Source organism: Hordeum vulgare, chromosome 1H, assembly GCF_904849725.1.
Source record: "Hordeum vulgare subsp. vulgare chromosome 1H, MorexV3_pseudomolecules_assembly, whole genome shotgun sequence".
NCBI lineage: Eukaryota > Viridiplantae > Streptophyta > Magnoliopsida > Poales > Poaceae > Hordeum > Hordeum vulgare.
Window position 1 is genome coordinate 260,996,690 of NC_058518.1, and position 18,861 is coordinate 261,015,550.

Genomic DNA, 18,861 nt, shown 5'->3' on the forward strand with positions numbered 1-18,861 from the left:
ATAGTCAATTGCTTAGGGACAATTCCGCAATTCCTACCACCACTTTTTCACACTCGTCAAACTAACGTATTTGTTTCTCTAACCAGCCCCTAATTTTCATTTACGTGTTCTTTCTTTTCTTGCAAACCTATCCTATCACTCCTACAAAGTACTTCTAGTTTCATACTTGTTCTAGGTAAAGCGAACGTAAAGTGTGCGTAGAGTTGTATTGGTGGTTGATAGAACTTGAGGGAATATTTGTCCTACCTTTAGCTCCTCATTGGGTTCGATACTCTAACTTATCGAGAAAGGCTACAATTGATCCCCTATACTTGTGGGTTATTAGTCCTACAGTGTGAGATTAAAGGTGTGAATCTGATTTGGTAAACGTAACGATGAGAGTCCATGTAGGAGTACATGGTGGGTTGTCTCATTGGGACCGTCCTTAAGAACTGAGTTTTGTGTGTGTTACCCAAGACAATATACTACCACACATAGTGATACTTAATTGACCCTCTTGGCTTATTAATCGCCTAGATCTCTGTCCACGATTTGTAATTAGTTTCTGGTGTTTGTAGGAAAAGTGTTGGCGGCCGTGTTTAGCTCTACCCGACGGGGTAGGCTTCTCTGCGGTAGATACACAGTGGCATGGTGTACCAAGTGTCACCCAGATGGTGGGCTTGGGAACCCTGCGCACATCGTTTGGGGCCGTTAAGGAAACTTCGGCCGGACTTCCTTGCGGGTTCTGTCTCAAATAGGCGATAAACCTGGACTAGGGTCTTGTGTGGTTAACGGTCGTGGCCGACACCCACGCCAGTGCTTCCGCTTGAAGGTTGCCGAGATGCATGACGTGCATATGGTGCTAAGTGGTGAGAGTATGTGTGAAGAAGTACACCCCTGCAGGGGGAATTAATCTGTTCGAATAGCCGCGTCCTCAGATATGGAATACTTGGAAACATTACGTGGTACATAGACAATTTAAATGGATGCTCTAAAACATGCAAGATAAGTGTGAGTGCTATGGATGGCCTTCTCGTATGTAGACGAGAGTGGATCCATAGTGGTGTATTGAATTGTTGAATATGTGGACTCGTGTGTGCTATCCCACCTCAAAGAAAGAACTTGTAGTCGTAGTACAGGTTAGCCAAGAGTCAAAGCTGGCTTGCTGCAATAAAACCCCACAATCCTTTCATTGATAATGATGCATATGTAGATAGTTCTGATGTAAGTCTTGTTGAGTACCTTTGTACTCACGGTTGCTTATTTATGTTTTGCAGAGAATATTTGGTCTCATTAAAAGGTTCTACGTGATGTGTTCGATGTTGACCGGAATATCTTGGGAATCCCAGACACAGGTCTGGTTCCTTTGGTAGGGTCGTTGTAGTTTTCAGGCTCCTTCAGCCACTTTTAGTAGATGTCTGTACCCAGACATGTTGTGCATCCGCTTGATGTTTGTATGATTTGAGTGACGAGTCACGAGACCCCCGTTTGTAAAGTCATACTATGTTGACTCTTATGAGTCTTTAATAAAAGCTTGAGTCATAGAGTTATGTTGTGATGCCATGTTGTATCTACACATATCGTGCATATTGTGTGTATGTTATGAAATGCATTATATGTGTGGGATTCGAACCTAGTTGTGTTCCTTTAGTAGTACTCTATACGGGGAAATGTGTCACACCCCAGTTTTTGGCCTTCCTGACTAAGTAACATGTTTCAAAATTTAGGACCAATTAAAATTTTTGTGAATGCTTGTGATGCTTAGAGTGACTAATGTCTGTCTGTTTGCTTGGATGCATGTGATTGCTCCCCCTTCATTCTTGCCATCCTCCTAATCATCTTCTCACTCCATGATCTCCTGCCTAATGATCATGCCATGTGTCTAGAGAAAATATCTATTTCTACCAAATATTATTTTCACCAAAAAGCTTTTCTTTGAATTAAACCTTCAACCCCCTGAGATGAGGTTTGTACTACAAGTCCTCAAATTAGGGAGTTTCTTTTGCACCAAAACTTTTATTTAAAACCTATTATCAAAATGACTTCCAAAAACCCTCTTATTATTATTTTAAAAGTTATTTTATTATATTATTTAAAAGCCCTTATCTGAGGCCAGAAATGGTCTCTTATGAAGGAAATTTATTTTTATTGCCTTCAAAACATTTAAGAAAATTTAGGGAAACTCAGTGGATATATTTACTTCATATTTATGAGTTTCAACACATGGTCATGTTCAAAATATTGGGCAAACCCCTCCAAAACCACTCCTGCCTAATTCAAGCTTTTGGAATATTTCTATAAGAAATATTCTCAACAAATTCCAGTAAAATTCTAGCATGTCATCTATGCTATTATTGATGATCTTGCCAAGTTTCATTTCAATCCAAGTTGATTTGGCTCCCCTAATCACTCTAAAACCCTATCTGTCTAGAAACAAATTTGAGCAACTCTACATTGTGAAGTGTCTTCAATTGTGCTCAAATTTGGTGGACATGTTCCAGTACTCCAATGAGGCATCCACACCAAGTGGTACACCAAGGAGAATAGAGTAACTTGTCCTAAAACCCTCAAAACCCTCTCTATTGATTTCTGACTTTGACAAACTTTACATTATAAAGTTTGTCTAATTGACCTCAAACATTTTGTGCATGCCTTAATGCTCAAATAATGCCCCTACACCAAATATTGGATTTGTGAGAATTTATTTGAATAGGGTTCTAAGCAGAAACCCATTTCTGCCACTTTCTAGGGTTTTTCAAGTCTACATTGGAAAACTTCTCCAGCAAATCCCAAATTTGGTGTGCAAGCCTATTTTCATCTATTATTTGATCGTGTTAAGTTTCATATACATTGGAATTCATCTGATAGCCTAAACACAGATCAAACACCTTGTGTGCACTCACTAATTTGGCTTCTATTGCCCCTTCTACTTTTACCCTTGAGCTCAACTTTTTACCACAACCTCTCATAGTTGCATTTCACCTCCAGTAACTTTCCCTTGGCCACTTGTCAATTATTGGGGAAGGTCCCTTTGTACCTTTCTCTCATTTTTACCCTTGGTAGCACTGTTTTACCTCTCTTCCCATTCTTCTGCTTAAGCTATCACGCCCAATTCTTTCCAGAGCCTCCCTTGTGTGCCAAGGCATCATTTGGTATCAACTGATGGCATGCTCATGTAGGAAAAATGAGGAGCACATCTACAAGTTCATTTTTGGCTAAAATGTGGCTTTGTACAGCAAGTACTAGCTACACTTGCTTTCTTGAGATGAAACTTTGCAGTCTTGTAGTCCTTCTATAAACAAGAGTGCTAGACATGTTTTTATTCCAGTATCTCTCAAGTTAGTGCCCTATCTACCCACCTTAAGTTTGCTATTGCAAACTTAACAGCAGTCAAACCCATCCTTAACCAGCCTCAAATGCTTCCAAACTCCAGAGTCACTCTCCTGCGTGTGTGATTTGAGTGCTGGACAGGTTTTGCTGGCTATTTGGACCCTGTAGACACAGGTGCCCGTGGTGACCACCACTCTAGCAGGCATAATGGTGCTCTGCACCCACTTCTCCTCCTGCAGCCCGGTTCCCTCCTTGGCACCATGTCTCAGAACACCAGAGCATCCCCTTTTGACCGTTCAAGCCATTCCCCTCCACCAGCAAGCTTCCAAAACCCCTCTGGCACGCTGTCTACCCCGTGCTCTCAGAGCTCCAGAGAGCTCCCGAGCTTTCTCCTCCTTCCTCTCTCCATATGGCTCCCCCCGAGCGTGCTGAGCCTCCAGAACCTCTTCCCCTATCCCTTGGGCTCCTCCTGAGCTCCCCTGAGAGCCCCCTCTTCTCCTCAGCTCTCCTCATCCTCCCTCCACGGCCATGGCAACGTCTCGGCCTCCCTTGCGTCCGGGCCAGCCGGCTCCTCTCTCGCCTCAAGCGTCCCCTTCCGCGAGCCCCCGCAGCCTCCCCATCCTTCTGGACACACCAGCTTCCCCTCCCGTGGTCGGCACCATGCCCCTCCACGGTGGCCGCAGCCAGCAGCCGCTTTGCACGGCGAGCCCCTCGCCCCAGGCACCCCCGCGGCTGCCAGGGCCACCTCCCTGGCTCGGTAAGGAGCGGGGCACCCGTCCCCCACCCTCGGCTCATCGGCTGGGCCAGCAGGCGGCTGGTGCACCGGTGGCCGGCACCCCAATATCCCTCGGCTCAAGGTTGAAGAAGGCCAGGGGGAAAGGGAAGGAGGCGGGTGGACCCCAGGTGTCGGTGACTCAGGGGTCGGGCTAGCAGGAAAGAGAAGGTGCCCGGACGCCTTGCGCTTTCCCCTAGTGGAAGGCGTATTCCGTAGGATACTCCACCCGCGTGGCCAGTTGCCCTGGGCCGAGCCATCAGGCCGGCCCACCTGCCTTCTAACACCCTGAGCGCAGCATAACTCCTAAGTGGAACTCCTTTCTGCATTTTTCCCTTTTGTGGAACTTGTAAAATCAATAGCAAATCCATTCTAACTCCAATTTGCTTGATTCAAATTTCTGCAGGTTCCTAAAATCAAGCTCTATCTAAATATGTGCCTTGCACATTTTTCCAAGAAAACTTTCTGTGGTATTATTATTCAAATGCAGATTTGAATATATTTAGCCCACCTTTGTAAATTCCTATAGGGTTCATTTCAACTCCAAATGGAGTGATTCCAACTTCTAGAGACTTCTAAAATCCCTCTCCATTTTTAGAGCCATGTCAATATTTTTGTGTGACTTCTTTCTGTTGCAATAAATAAATAGCTCTCTTTGCTATTTAGTCCTCATTGTAAAATCTCTAGGATAAGCATTTGAACTCCAAATCCAGTGAAACCACTTCCTAAAAGTTTCTAAAATCCTTCTCTGTTAAATGGGTGCCTCCACTCATTTTTAACAGAAAGATTTCTGTTGGCTTATTCTATGACCACCTATTGCTCTTTCCATCCATTCAAAAATCATTGATGACCCAAATATCCTATATCAAGCCTGAGGTATTTTTCTTATGACCAGAGAGGTCCAAGAAAAATATAGCTTCTATTTATAGAATACTTTTATTCTGCTGGATGTGTGGCTTACTACGGTTATTTCCGACGTAGTTGACGGTAGACGGAGTACTCGGGGACGGAGCGGAAGACCTCGAAGACCCCGAGGACTTACGTGAGCAAGGCAAGCATGCCCTTTTTCCATGACTTAATTAAATAAAATGATGCATGCTAGAATAGCAAGTACTTTCCGTTGCATGTGATCACGATGCCGGTTCATCACCGATGTGATGGTACCAAAGGCTTCTTCGAAGCACTTGCATTATAGTAGTGATATTCACATGGCTCCTCGGAGCACAAACATGACGAGCTTGATCCTACCATCTACGAGGATTATGCTACAGTCATGTTGGCTAGTAGAGTAGAATCACTTCATTGAGCTTGACCCCGTGAGGGTCATGACATTATCATGTTGACAAGTATTAATAGAGCATTTTATCATGACCATAATGTTGAGTTAAATAAAGAGTTTATGAAAACCCTATCGGGTGCAACTAATACCCGAGGGTGATAATGAGTTGGTGATCACTTTTGGTGAAGTGATGCACCGGTGATTTTGGTGTGAGTATGGTTTCGGAAATGGATTAGATTTATCATGTGTCGACCGTCCCAACCTTACCCAGTACGACCACGATACCCCTTTATGGGATGGGGCTTTGTTGACTACTCTGGTCGGTGCTAGCAAAGAGCCACATTACTAGTGGCGGGAGTGATCGATGTCACTCTCGTGATGGGGTCGTGCCAGGTAGGACGACTATGCCATTATTATGAGTTCCAGGCACACCGTTGGTCCCTGCATGGTTGTTACAATCCAGAGTCGGTGCTCGTAAGACATACAACATGTGGGCTGGGTACCAATCGAGTGGATCTCTTTATCTAGTATCGTCAGCGGAAAGATGATGATCGGATACGTACCTCGGGTATATGTGATATACCGCGAGTCATGGATGACACAGAAGTATTCCGTTTCTCGTGGGTCCAGCGTACTACCTCTGCAGAGTGTAAACTATTCGAATAGCCGTGTCCACGGTCAAGGACAGTTGGGTGGTGCTGCTTAAACTACGTCCTGAGTTTCCGCATAAACCAAGTGTGTGTGCGTGGTGTTAAAAAGGTGTTGTTATAATCATGATGATCACAATAATATGATCAAGTTCGGTGACTTGACATATAGGGTAAACCCGGATGGTTTAGCCCTCATTAATACTTAGAGGATATGACAAGTCTGATGACTTCGCATACAGGGTGAACTCGGTGTGTTCAACCCTTGACAAATATGTCAATATCCATAACCTGTTATTCACAAGTAATTCTTTAACTTGTTGCAAATACCTGATCATTCCACCCAGATGAGTTATACTAAAGAAGCATGATATTGTTATCCTTCACTTTCATTGTTCGTATCATGGGTTGTTTGCGAGTAAATTGAAAGTACTCATTGGCTTGCCACTTGTTATATCATTGACCAGGTGTGAAAGACAGGATATGGTGAAGATTAACTCGGTGACGTTCTTGCGAGCTAGGATGCTTCCCAGTCAGAATGCCTATAGGTTAAGGCTGATGGCATGGGTTCACGCTTTCAACCAATAATTCCGCTATTGGTCTAGTTTGGTGCTTGGCCTTTAAGGCCCTATGTATGTAAGACCCAACCGAAGTGGTCATTTATTGTATCAAACGGTATGTATGGATGTAAGACTCTATTATTCAGTATCTGTGTTCAGTGAGCATTGATCCTTGGGATCACTGGGCACGGCGATCTCGACTTACCAGTAGGGTCCCCACAAAATGCCTCTTTGTGCTTCCACCGAGCTTTGGTAGCTTGCTACTGCTCCGGACACATTGATTGACCGGCATGTATCCTTCTTAGCTGCTGTGTCTGTCCCTTCGGGGAAATGTCACGCGGTGTAATGGAGTCCTTCTAGCTTGCTACAACTCGTCTACACACGTTGATGACCGACACCTGCTTTGCTGGGTTATGTATGCCTAGGCCTGTACGGATGTACCACTTGGTTATATAACTAGTCATGTCGACCCAGGTTCTTTGTCGTTTGAACGCTAGCGACACATTCATATACGTGAGTCAAAAGACGCAAACGGTCCCGGCAAAGTTAAGGTGGCAGCCATGGAGTTTACCGTGCGTGAGGCTGCAAAGTTATGTGATGTGTTACATGCTGGGTTCATATGTCTTAGGATCGTGGTCCCGACACATCCTCCTCGTGGTGAGTCACAGATTCCATTTCCCCTCTCCCCATGGCCTCCCGTGCCCCTAGCTAGGTATGTGTGAAGCTCCCAGATGCGCACTCGATAGCTACGTACTGACCTGGAGCGACGCATCAGCCTGATGGTGTCGTTCTTGGAGTCTCCGCACCACTGGCCTGTGTTCGCACAACAACGCGTCCGCGCAGGCGTTGGGAGGCCATAGCAGAGCGGAGCATCCGCCACAATCCCCGCTTTTCGGGGAACTGCGGCGTTGTGCTCAGCTTACAAGAATCTGGTCCTGAGCTTGCTCAGATTAGCGCAAGACTCTCGCCCCCCCTACTTGGCGCGCCAAAGATGTCGTCGTCAATGAGGACACCTATGGGAACCGATGCAGAACCCTTGTGATCGTTCGGCGGAAGAGGGGTGGCGCCAAGAGCAGAGCCAATGATCAGCACCCAGCAAGCCTTTTTACCTAGGTTCGTGCCGCTTTACACATAAAACCCTATGTCCTGCTTGTCTGGTTGTATTAAGCTTTTACTAGAGGATTAGCTACAGTGATCGTTTGATGGCCGATGTCCAAAAAGTCTAACCCCTCAAGGAATGAGTTATGGGCCTCCTTTTATAGGCAAAGGGGTCACCAACAGTACTCAATAGTAGGTTCACGAGAGTTACAGTGAACCTAGGGCGGTGCTTATCTATATACCACTGTAAGGGACATTAAATGCTCGACATGCTCCTGACCAGCATCGTGCTGGTGGAGACACATATCCAGGTGTTTCGACACCTGGATGCTGTGCTGGAACATGCGGGATGTGTTGGCATTTGGAGGGTGGTGGCACTATGGCACGAGAGATCACCTGCCGGGCGCAAGGGACTTGCCAGGCTGGTGCCTCTGCAAGTGGCCAGGCCTTTCTTCCCGGCAAGGAGGCTTGCCGGGGCCTTGGGTGTCATCCCAGCAAGGGAAGCATGTCGGGGGCTTGCATGTCATCCCGGAAAGGGAGCTTGTGGGGGCTTGTAACTTAGGCGAGTTCATCACACCCAAGAGGGGCGTGGCCTTGGATATCATCTCGGCACGGCAGGCTTGCCGAGGCCTTGCTAATCTTAAGGGTGTTATATTCTTGGTCGGCTCCTGCCGTGCCCTTCCACTGAGGTCTCTCCTGCGCCTATGCACAAGTCTGGGGCACTGGAGACCCTAGTATTTAGTGCACCGACACTTATGGGAGTTAAGTATGTGAAACTGTTTTGGTAACGGTAGCAATGAGAGGCCATGTAGGAGTACATGGTGGGTTGTTTCATTGATGCCACACTTAGGACCTGAGATCTTGTGTTGGTGTTCCAATACTAGCTACTACAACACATTGGGTTCCAGTAACTCGACCCCTCTCGGCCTATTAACTACTTTGTTCTCAGACCAGGAGTCACAGTAGTTCTAAACGTTCATAGGTTGTGGCACGGGCTACTAGGTGGATGAACGGCCCAATTGGGACCGGCATGGGGCCCTGCTCACATCGTTTGAGGCCATGTTGAAAACCTCGACCGAACTTCCATTATGGGTTCCAACTCAGATAGGCGACTGCCTTAGACGTGAGTCATTATAGGTTAACGTCTTTGGCAAACTCCCTCGCCGGGCTTCCGCTTGAAGGTTGCCGAGGTGCTTGTTTTATGTGCAAATGGCGATAAGTGGCGGAAGCATGTGTGATGAAGTACACCCCTGCAGGGTAATTATCTATTCGAATAGCCACGTCCTCAGATATGGACTACTTGGATACCTGCATGGTTCATAGATAACTTTAACAGATACTTTAAAATGGTCCAGATAAGTGTGAGTGCTATGGATGGCCTTCTCGTAGGATGACGAAAGAGGATCCATGGTGGTGTATTGATGTGGTGGATATGTGGACTCATGTGCGCTCTCTTGTAGGGAGACGAGAGAGGTATGAAACTTTGTTGTAGTATAGGTTAGGCAAAGGTCAAAGCTGGCAATTTTGTAGTAAACCCCATAACCCCGTTCATTGATACATGATGCATACGTAGTTAGTTCTGATGTAGGTCTTGTTGAGTACCTTCATACTCACTGTTGCTTATTTACATTTTTGCAGAGATAGAAGTTTTTCTCTCTACATCTTCTTAGTGACGTTAACATCGATGGAATAGGTTGAGAACCTACATAGTGGTCTGGCTCCTATGATAGGGTCGTTGTAGCTTTTCACGCTCTTCCAGCCGCTTTTAATAGATGGTTGTACCGAGACATGTAACTTCCGCTTGATGGTTGTATGCTCTGAATGTTGGGTCATGTGACCTCCTGTTTGTAACATTATACTATGTTGGCTCTTCGGAGCCTATTAAATAAATGATGTGTTGTAGAGTTATGTTGTGATGCCATGTTGTATCTACACATATTGTGCATATTGTGTGTATGTTTGAAATGCATTGATATTTGTGGGGTTCGACACCTAGTTGTGTGCCTTTAGTAGTACTCTTTACGGGGAAATGCCTTCCACCGAGCCTTGGTAGCATGCTACTGCTCCGGACACATTGATTGACCGAAATGTATCCTTCTTTGCTCCTGTGTCCATCCCCTCTGGGAAATGTCACGCGGTGTAATGGAGTCCTTGTAGCGTGCTACAACTCGTCTACACACGTTGTTGACTGACACCTGCTTTGCTGGGTTGTGTATGCTTGTCCCTGTACGGATGTACCACTTGGGTTTATAACCAGTCACGTCGACCCGGATTCTCTGACATATGATTGCTAGCGACATAGTCATATACGTGAGCCAAAAGGCGCAAACGGCCCCGACCAAGGTAAGGTGGCAGCCGTGGTGATTACCGTGTGTGAGGCCACAAAGTGATATGATGTGTTACAAGCTGGAATTGTATGGCTTAGGATCGGGGTCCCGACAATGTTGGTATCATAGCTTGAATGTCTGTAGGATTACCAAGCCAAACTGGTCGATATTGAGTCTAGTAATTCTATAGTTATATACGGGAATTGATTGTGGAAGGGAACGTAAGGCTCTTTTACTCCTTTCCTCGAGTCACTCTATTATGAGTGACCCTCTTCTCTTCTACGGGGATTAAGGCCGGGCTTCTTACCTATCTGCTAGGATGACAAGTTATTAAACCATGTACTTATAGGATGATTTGTGTGTGTCAATCCTACTTTGTTAGAATTGTGAGAAGTGATGCCTATGTTCTTGCTGCACCTTGAACCCATGATGTTGAGTTGTTATCTTGCCCAAATCTCTTGCAGGGTGTTTCATATTTCATGACGGTATAGCCGTTATGATGCCCAATTTTCCCTAGGATTGTGGTGCTTTAGTGCTCTTCCTTGTTTCTGAACCCTGGTTGTTCCTTCAGGATGTCGCCAATAACCCAGAATTCTATTTGTCATGGGCAGAACCATGGAGATGGTAGGGATGAAGAAGATCCTCCCGATCCGCCTTTGTTGGCAGAGGTTATGCTAGAAATTGAGAGGAACAAGCGTGCCACCAACCATCTATTGGAGCACATCGAGCAGAATACAGCCCATCAGTGCAATGAGCTAGTATCCATTAGAGACTTCATCAAATTAAATCTGCCCACCTTCCATTATTCCATTGAGCCACTAGATGCAGACGATTTGCTCCGAAGTATCAACAACAAGCTTTGTTATGCAAACGTGCCTGAAGGAGACAAGCTTACGTAGGCCACATATCACCTTGAAGGTTCTGCTAGCCTATGGTGGGAGAACTTTGAGGCCATGCGTCCTGCAGGCCAAGTTACTTCATGGAAGGGGTTCTATGAAGCTTTTCATGAGCATCATATTCCGCATGCCCTAATATCGTAAGCAAGAAGAGTTCTGCATTTTTACTCAAGGCAAGATGGATGTGGATGTTTATAGTCGTGAGTTTGGACGCCTTGCGTGTTATGCACCAGAAAAAGTATCCATAGATGCCAAGAAGCAAGCTAGGTTCAGGAAAGGTCTTAATACAAAGCTTCATCATCATCTCAGTCTGCATGAGTTCATCAGATTCGAGGTTCTTGTGAACAAAGACATCCAAGCAGAAACAAGCAGAATGACCTATGAGGAATCTTGCAAGCACAACCGTGATGTTGGATCATCTTCATTTTCTATATCCCAGAAGCGCAGGATATGGATCCCAAATGTTGCTCTTCCTCCGAGATATGTACCGAGGCCATCCTATGTGGTGCCTCATCTACCGATGCCAAGTGTACCCCCAGAACAACCTCATCAACCAAGTGTTCAACCCAGATCCACGTCCTATTTATGGAGCATGCTTCAAGTGTAGCCAGCCAAGACACTGCTCAAGGGATTGTTCTTTGTGTGGTTATGTTCCACCCCCTTCAGGAATGGGTGTTGTTTGTTGCAAGCCGCCAACCAATAAGCTTAATGCAAAGTTAGTTTCTCTAACTCGTGGATGTGTGCACCATGTATCTGCTGAAGAAGCTCAAGATGATGCTGATGTCGTGCTTAAGACGCTTCTTGTCAATTCTCAACCAGCTTCAGCTCTGTTTGACTCAGGAGCATCCCACTCCTTCATCTCTAAATGTTATGCCTCCTTGCATGACATTGCTTTCGAAGATATGCCCACTCTATTAGTAATTCAAGCTCCAGGTTCCAAATGGCAAACTAATGCAGGAAATCATGGGATCCAATTCCTTGTCGATGGTTTAGTATTCCTTGCTTCCCTGATATCTCTCAAGACTTTTAGACATTAATATCATTTGGGGATGAACTGGTTGACAACTTATCATGCCAAAATTGATTGTTTCTCTAGGTCTGTTCAGCTGACTCATCCTTCTGGCCAGATAGTCAATGTCTCGTCTGGTATTTCAAAATGCCAGATTTATGCTCTCAATGCCAATCCTCTTCGAAACCTTGAAAACATCCCAGTAGTCCGTGACTTTCCGGATATCTTTCTAGAAGAACTGCCAGGTGTTCCAGCTCACAAAGAAGTAGAGTTTGTCATAGAACTTGTTCCACGAACCGCTCCAGTTGCTAGAAGACCCTATAAAATGTCCCCTCAAGAATTAGCTGAGCTCAAAATCCAACTTGACGAATATTTGAAGGAAGGTTTCATCCGTCCTAGTTCTTCTCCTTGGGCTTGTCCTATCCTCTTCATCAAGAAGAAGGATGGTACGGATCGGATGGTTGTAGATTATCGACCGGTTAATCTGGTCATAATGAAGAACAAATATCCGCTCCCCAGGATCAAAGATCTGTATGATCAGCTCACTCGATTTGCAGTCTTTTCCCAGATGGATTTGAGATTAGGTTATCATCAAATCAAAATTAGGAACGGGGGCATTCCTAAGACGACCTTTGTCACTCGTTATGGCCAATACGAGTACACCATCATGTCCTTCGGTCTAACCAATGCCCCAGCCACATTATCCTGCTTAATGAATTCGATTTGCATGGTGTACTTAGACAAATTCATCATGGTTTACCTCGATGATACTCTGATTTAATTGAAGACCAAAGAAGAACATGCTGCGCATCTTAGGCTGGTATTGATGAACCTTCGAGAGCACCGCCTTTACGCCAAATTCTCTAAGTGTGAATTCTGGTTGCCATAAGTGACCTATTTAGGTCACGTAATCTCTGCAAAAGGTATTGCGGTCGATCCCGGGAGAGTTCAGGCCATTCTTGATTGGACTCCACCTGAATCAGTGAAGCAAGTTAGGAGTTTCCTTAGCTTAGCGAGCTATTGTTGCCGCTTCGTTGAGAACTTCTCCAAAGTTGCCAAACCTCTAACTGAACTCCTCAAGAAAGATACGAAGTTCGAGTGGACCCCATTGATGACCCACAAGTATAGGGCATCAATCGTAGTCCTTTCGATAAGTAAGAGTGTCGAACCCAACAAGGAGGAGAAGGCTCTGATAAACGGTTTTCAGCAAGGTAATAACTGCAAGCACTGAAAGTAACGGTAACAAGTGATGGTGTAGTAAGGTGAAAGTAGCAAGCGAAAAGTAACAAGTAACAAGTAGTAGCAACGGTGCAGCAAGTGTACCAATCCCTTTTGTAGCAAGGGACAAGCCTGAACAAAGTCTTATAAGAGGAAAAATGCTCCCGAGGACACACGACAATTTCTATCATGCTAGTTTCATCATGTTCATATGATTCGCGTTCGTTACTTTGATAGTTTGATATGTGGGTGGAGCAGCGCTTGGGTACTGCCCTTACTTGGACAAGCATCCCACTAATGATTAACCCCTCTCGCGAGCATCCGCAACTACGAAAGAAGAATTAAGACAACGTCTAACCATAGCATTAAACTAGTGGATCCGAATTAGCCCCTTACGAAGCAACGCATAGACTGGGGTTTAAGCTCCTGTCACTCAAGCAACCCATCATCTACATACTACTCCCCAATGCCTTCCTCTAGGCCCAAATATGGTGAAGTGTTATGTAGTCAACGGTCATATAACACCACTAGAGGAAAACCAACATACAACATATCAAAATACCGAACGAATACCGAATTTACATGACTATTATTAGCATGACTTATCCCATGTCCTCAGGAACAAAAGTAACTACTCACAAAGCATAATCATAATCATGATCAGAGGTGTAATGAATAGCATCAAGGATCTGAACATAAACTCTTCCACCAAGTAATCCAACTATCATCAACTACAAAGAGTAATCAACACTACTAGGAACCTTACAAGTACCAATCGGAGTCGTGAGACGGAGACTGGTTACAAGAGATGAACTAGGGTTTGGAGAGGAGATGGTGCTGATGAAGATGTTGATGAAGAGGCCGCGCCTCCGACGAGAGGAGTGTTGGTGATGACAAAGGCGACGATTTCCCCCTCCGGGAGGGAAGTTTCCCTGGCAGGATCGTCCTAGCGGAGCTCTAGATTGGATCTGCTCAAGTTCCGCCTCGTGGCGGCGGCGAATCCACGAAAAAGCTCCACCCTGATTTTTTCCGGACGAAACCCTTCATATAGAAAAAGAGGGGGCAAGTGGGCGACCAGGGTGCCCACAAGCCCTGTTGTCGTGGCCAGGGAGGTAGGCCGCGACAACCAGGCTTGTGGGCCCCTGGTTGCTCCCCTCTAACGCTTCTTTCGCCCATCATTTTTTATATATTCCCAAAAAAATCCACGTTGATTTCCAGGGCATTTGGAGTTGCCCAGAATAGAGGACTCAGACTTGCTCCTTTTCCAATCCAGAATTCCAGGTGCCGGTATTCTCCCTCTTCAAATAAACCTTGCAAAATAAGAGAGAAAAGGCATAAGTAAGGTTCCACGAAGTATAATAGCAGTCCATAAAGCGATAAATATCAACTTGAAAGCATGATGCAAAATGGACGTATCGACCCCCCAAGCTTAGACCTCGCTTGTCCTCAAGCGAAAACCAAGACCCAAAACATGTCCACATGTTTAGGGATGAAGGTGTCGATAAAACATAATACGGACATGAGGGCATCATGATCACACATAGAAAAGCAATACATCATAGAGATTCTTATGGGAAAGTAACAATTCCTTCACAAAGCAAAGTATGAAACAAAAACCTTACCGAGAAGTAGCCAACAACAGTCCATAGTCATTGACGCAATTGCAATTTATCATATTATCAGAAAGAGTCAAATAAGAGCTTGCAAAGCAAATCCACATACTCAATCATCTCTTTTGTTTTCCACAACTGTTACAACTCACGTGGTACTCATGGTATCAAAGTTTCAGTTGGACACAGAGAAAGATAGGGGCTTATAGTTTTGCCTCCCAACCATTTACCTCAAGGGTAAAGTCAACAATAATAAAGCATAAGTACTCAGCTCCAAGTTGATATATGAATATAGATCTATCCCAAGCATATGACGTTCACAAAGAAAAAGGCTAAATAAGGAATTGGTGAAGATCACCATGACTCTTACAAGGGCAAAAAGTAAAGGTACAAGATAGGCCCTTCGCAGAGGGAAGCAGAGGTTGTCATGCGCTTTTGAGGTTTGGATGCGTGTCCTCTTAGTGCGGAGGAACGCCACTTTATATTGCCTCCTGTGATAAAGAACTTTATTATGCAGTCTGTCGCTTTTATGTCTTCCTCATCACAGGTTCGTACAAAGCTTATTTTCCACACACTAATAGATCATACATATTACAGAGCAATTTTTATTGCTTGCATCGATGACAACTTACTTGAGGGATCTTATTCAATCCATAGGTAGGTATGGTGGACACTCATGGCAAAACTGGGTTGAAGGTTTATGGATGCACAAGTAGTATCTCTACTTGGTGCGGGAGTTTTGGCTAATATGAGGTGGAAGTAATCGTCACATGCTAAGGGATCTCTAATCATATAACATTGTTTGGAACCAAGCAAACACATTTCATTATGTTCTCTTCCTTGTCCAACATCTAGTTCTAAGCATGTAATAGTTTGGTGAGTGCGCACAATTATAGAAAGTGTCTAGGATGATATATTTATATGTGAACCTCTCTTTCCTTATTACTTCTTATTAATTGCACCAATGACTGGGGTCTATGCTGGTCTATTCTCAACAAGTTTCAATCATCATACTTGTTATATGTAAAGCTATCAATTTCCATAGGATCATCTCATGATCTTTCATGCTATCTTTCTTTTCATACTTTTGATCACGGCACAAAACAAAGCCCTTGACTAAGATACTCTTTATTATATAGCTTTCAAGCTCGAATACACCGGGGAAGACACAAGGCAAAAGACTCAAACCAAACACTAAAGACTTATTCCACTAAGAGAAGAAATAAAAACTGAAAAGGAAAGAACTAAAACAAAGGTAAAAGCAAAAGATATAAAGGTGATACGATATCAAGGCAACTCCCCCAAGCTTGGCATAAGCCAAGGGAAGTGCCCATACCAAAGCTCAGTTGTCTTCCTTTGGTGGTGATGGTGGTGGAGTTGTTGAAGTAGTCTTTGACTTTGATTCCAAGAGAGCTATCAATCTTTGATTTATACCTTTGAGATCTGCGACATGGTTTTCCAGAAAAGCAACTTCACGAGAAAGGGAAATATTGCGAGCACGAGTTGTTTCACAAAACCTCAAGAGTTCAATCAAGGATGGAGACAACACGTGGAGGAAGGGTTGGAGAAAATCTACTCCTTCAATGTCTTCAATGTTGAACATAGGTTGAACTTCCTCCCTAGCTTGGGTTCTCTCCTTAGTTTTTTCCCTGGCTTCCGTGACTTCTACTCTTTTCAGATCAGCATCTACTTCTTCGTGAACTCGAGGGATATTATTCTCTCCAACAGATTCCTGAGACATCTTTGCTCTAAATCTGCGGCATACAACAGGCTCGAAATGAAAACAGAGGAAAACTGCGTGATACGGAGATCAAAACCCTCGGGCGTATATATAATGTTTTTTTCTGGACCAGAAGGAGTGCTCCGCAAGAAAACGGTGTCCGGGAGGCACACGAGGTGCCCACAAGCCCTGTTGCCGCGGCAGGGGGTAGGCCGCGGCAACCAAGCTTGTGGCCGCCCCGTGCGCTCTCCGAACTGCTTTTTATTTTTCTAATTTTCCAAAAATTCCAAAACAGAGAAAATTTCCTATTGGAAAATTTTCAGAGTCCAATTACTTACCGAAACAGATACCTCTTCGTTTTCAGGGTCTGAAACAGACTGATAAACATCCCTTATGTACTCCTCTAGAGTTATGATATTGATGATATTGGTCTCAACATTTATGGGAGTACCAGAGATGTAATGCTTGATTCTTTGCCCATTTACCACTCTAGGAAAATTACCTTCCGTGTTATTGATTTTGATGGCACCGGAACGATATACTTACTCGACAACGTAGGGACCTTCCCATTTAGAGAGAAGCTTACCTGCGAAGAATCTTGAACGAGAATTGTATAGCAGGACATAATCACCTACATTGAACTCTAGTTTTTGTATTCTTTTGTCGTGCCATCTCTTAACCTTTTCCATGAACAACTTGGCATTCTCATATGCCTGGGCCCTCCATTCATCTACTGAGCTGATATCAAACAACCGCTTCTCACTGGCAAGTTTGAAATCGAAGTTGAGCTCTTTGATTGCCCAATAAACTTTGTGTTCCAGCTCAAGGGGTAAATGACAGGCCTTACCGTAAACCATTTTATACGGCGACATGCCCATGGGATTCTTATAAGCAGTCCTATAAGCCCATAGTGCATCATCAAATTTGCTAGACCAATTCTTTCGAGATCTATTGATGGTCTTTTGTAAGATAAATTTGATCTCCCTATTACTCAACTCCACTTGACCACTAAACTAAGGATGATAAGGAGATGCAACTCTATGGTTGACATCATACTTAGCGAACATCTTGCGGAAAACACCATGAATGAAGTGTGAACCGCCATCAGTCATCAGATATCTAGGGACTCCAAATCTTGGGAAAATGACTTCTTTAAGCATCTTAATTGAAGTGTGGTGATCAGCATTTCTAGTGGAGATAGCTTCTACCCACTTAGTGACATAATCCACAGCAACTAATATGTGAGTATACCCATTGGAACTCGGGAAAGGTCCCATATAATCAAAGCCCCAGACATCAAATGGTTCAGTGAGAAGTGAATAGTTCATAGGCATTTCCTGACGTTTGCTAATGTTCCCTATTATTTGACATTCTTCACAAGACAAGACAAACTTACAGCATCCTTGAAGAGAGTGGGCCAATAGAAACCTGATTGCAATACCTTATGAGCTGGTCTATCTCCAGCATGGTGTCCTTCGTTGGCCTCGGAATGACACTTCTGCAAGATCTGTCCCTGTTCATGTTCAGGCACCCAACATCTAATAACACCATCTACTCCTTCCTTATAAAGGTGAGGATCATCCCAAAAGTAGTGTCTCAAATCAAAGAAGAATTTCTTCTTTTGCTGGTAGGTGAAACTGGGTGGTATGTATTTGGCTACGATATAGTTTGCGTAATCAGCATACCAAGGTGCAGTATGTGAAGTACGGATGACATTCAGTTGCTCATCAGGAAAGCTGTCATCAATAGGTCGTGGGTCATCAAGGACATTCTCTAGCCTTGACAAGTTATCTGCTATAGGGTTATCAGCACCCTTTCGGGCAACAACGTGCAAATCAAATTCTTGTAGCAGGAGAACCCATCTGATTAGCCTAGGCTTAGCGTCCTTCTTCTCCATGAGGTACTTAATAGCAGCATGATCAGAGTGAATAGTGACTTTGGTGTCAACTATATAAGATCTGAACTTTTCACATGCAAACACGACTGCTAAAAACTTCTTCTCCGTAGTGGCATAGTTTCTTTGAGCACTATCTAGAGTTTTACTAGCGTATTGAATGACATTCAACTTCTTGTCAACTCTTTGTCCTGAAACAGCACCAACAACATAATCACTAGCATCGCACATGATTTCAAAGGGCAAGTTCCAATCACGTGGTTGAACAATAGGGTCGGTTATCAAGGCCTTTTTAAGTATTTTGAAAGCTACCTCACAATCCTCATCAAAAACAAAAGGAACATCCTTCTGCAAGAAGTTGGTAAGAGGCCTAGAAATCTTAGAGAATTCTTTAATGAACCTTCTTAGAAACTAGCATGACCTAGGAAACTTCGTATACCTCTGATATCTGTGGGGCAAGGCATTTTCTCAATTGCATCTACCTTAGCCTTATCAACTTCAATGCCTTTCTCAAAGATTTTG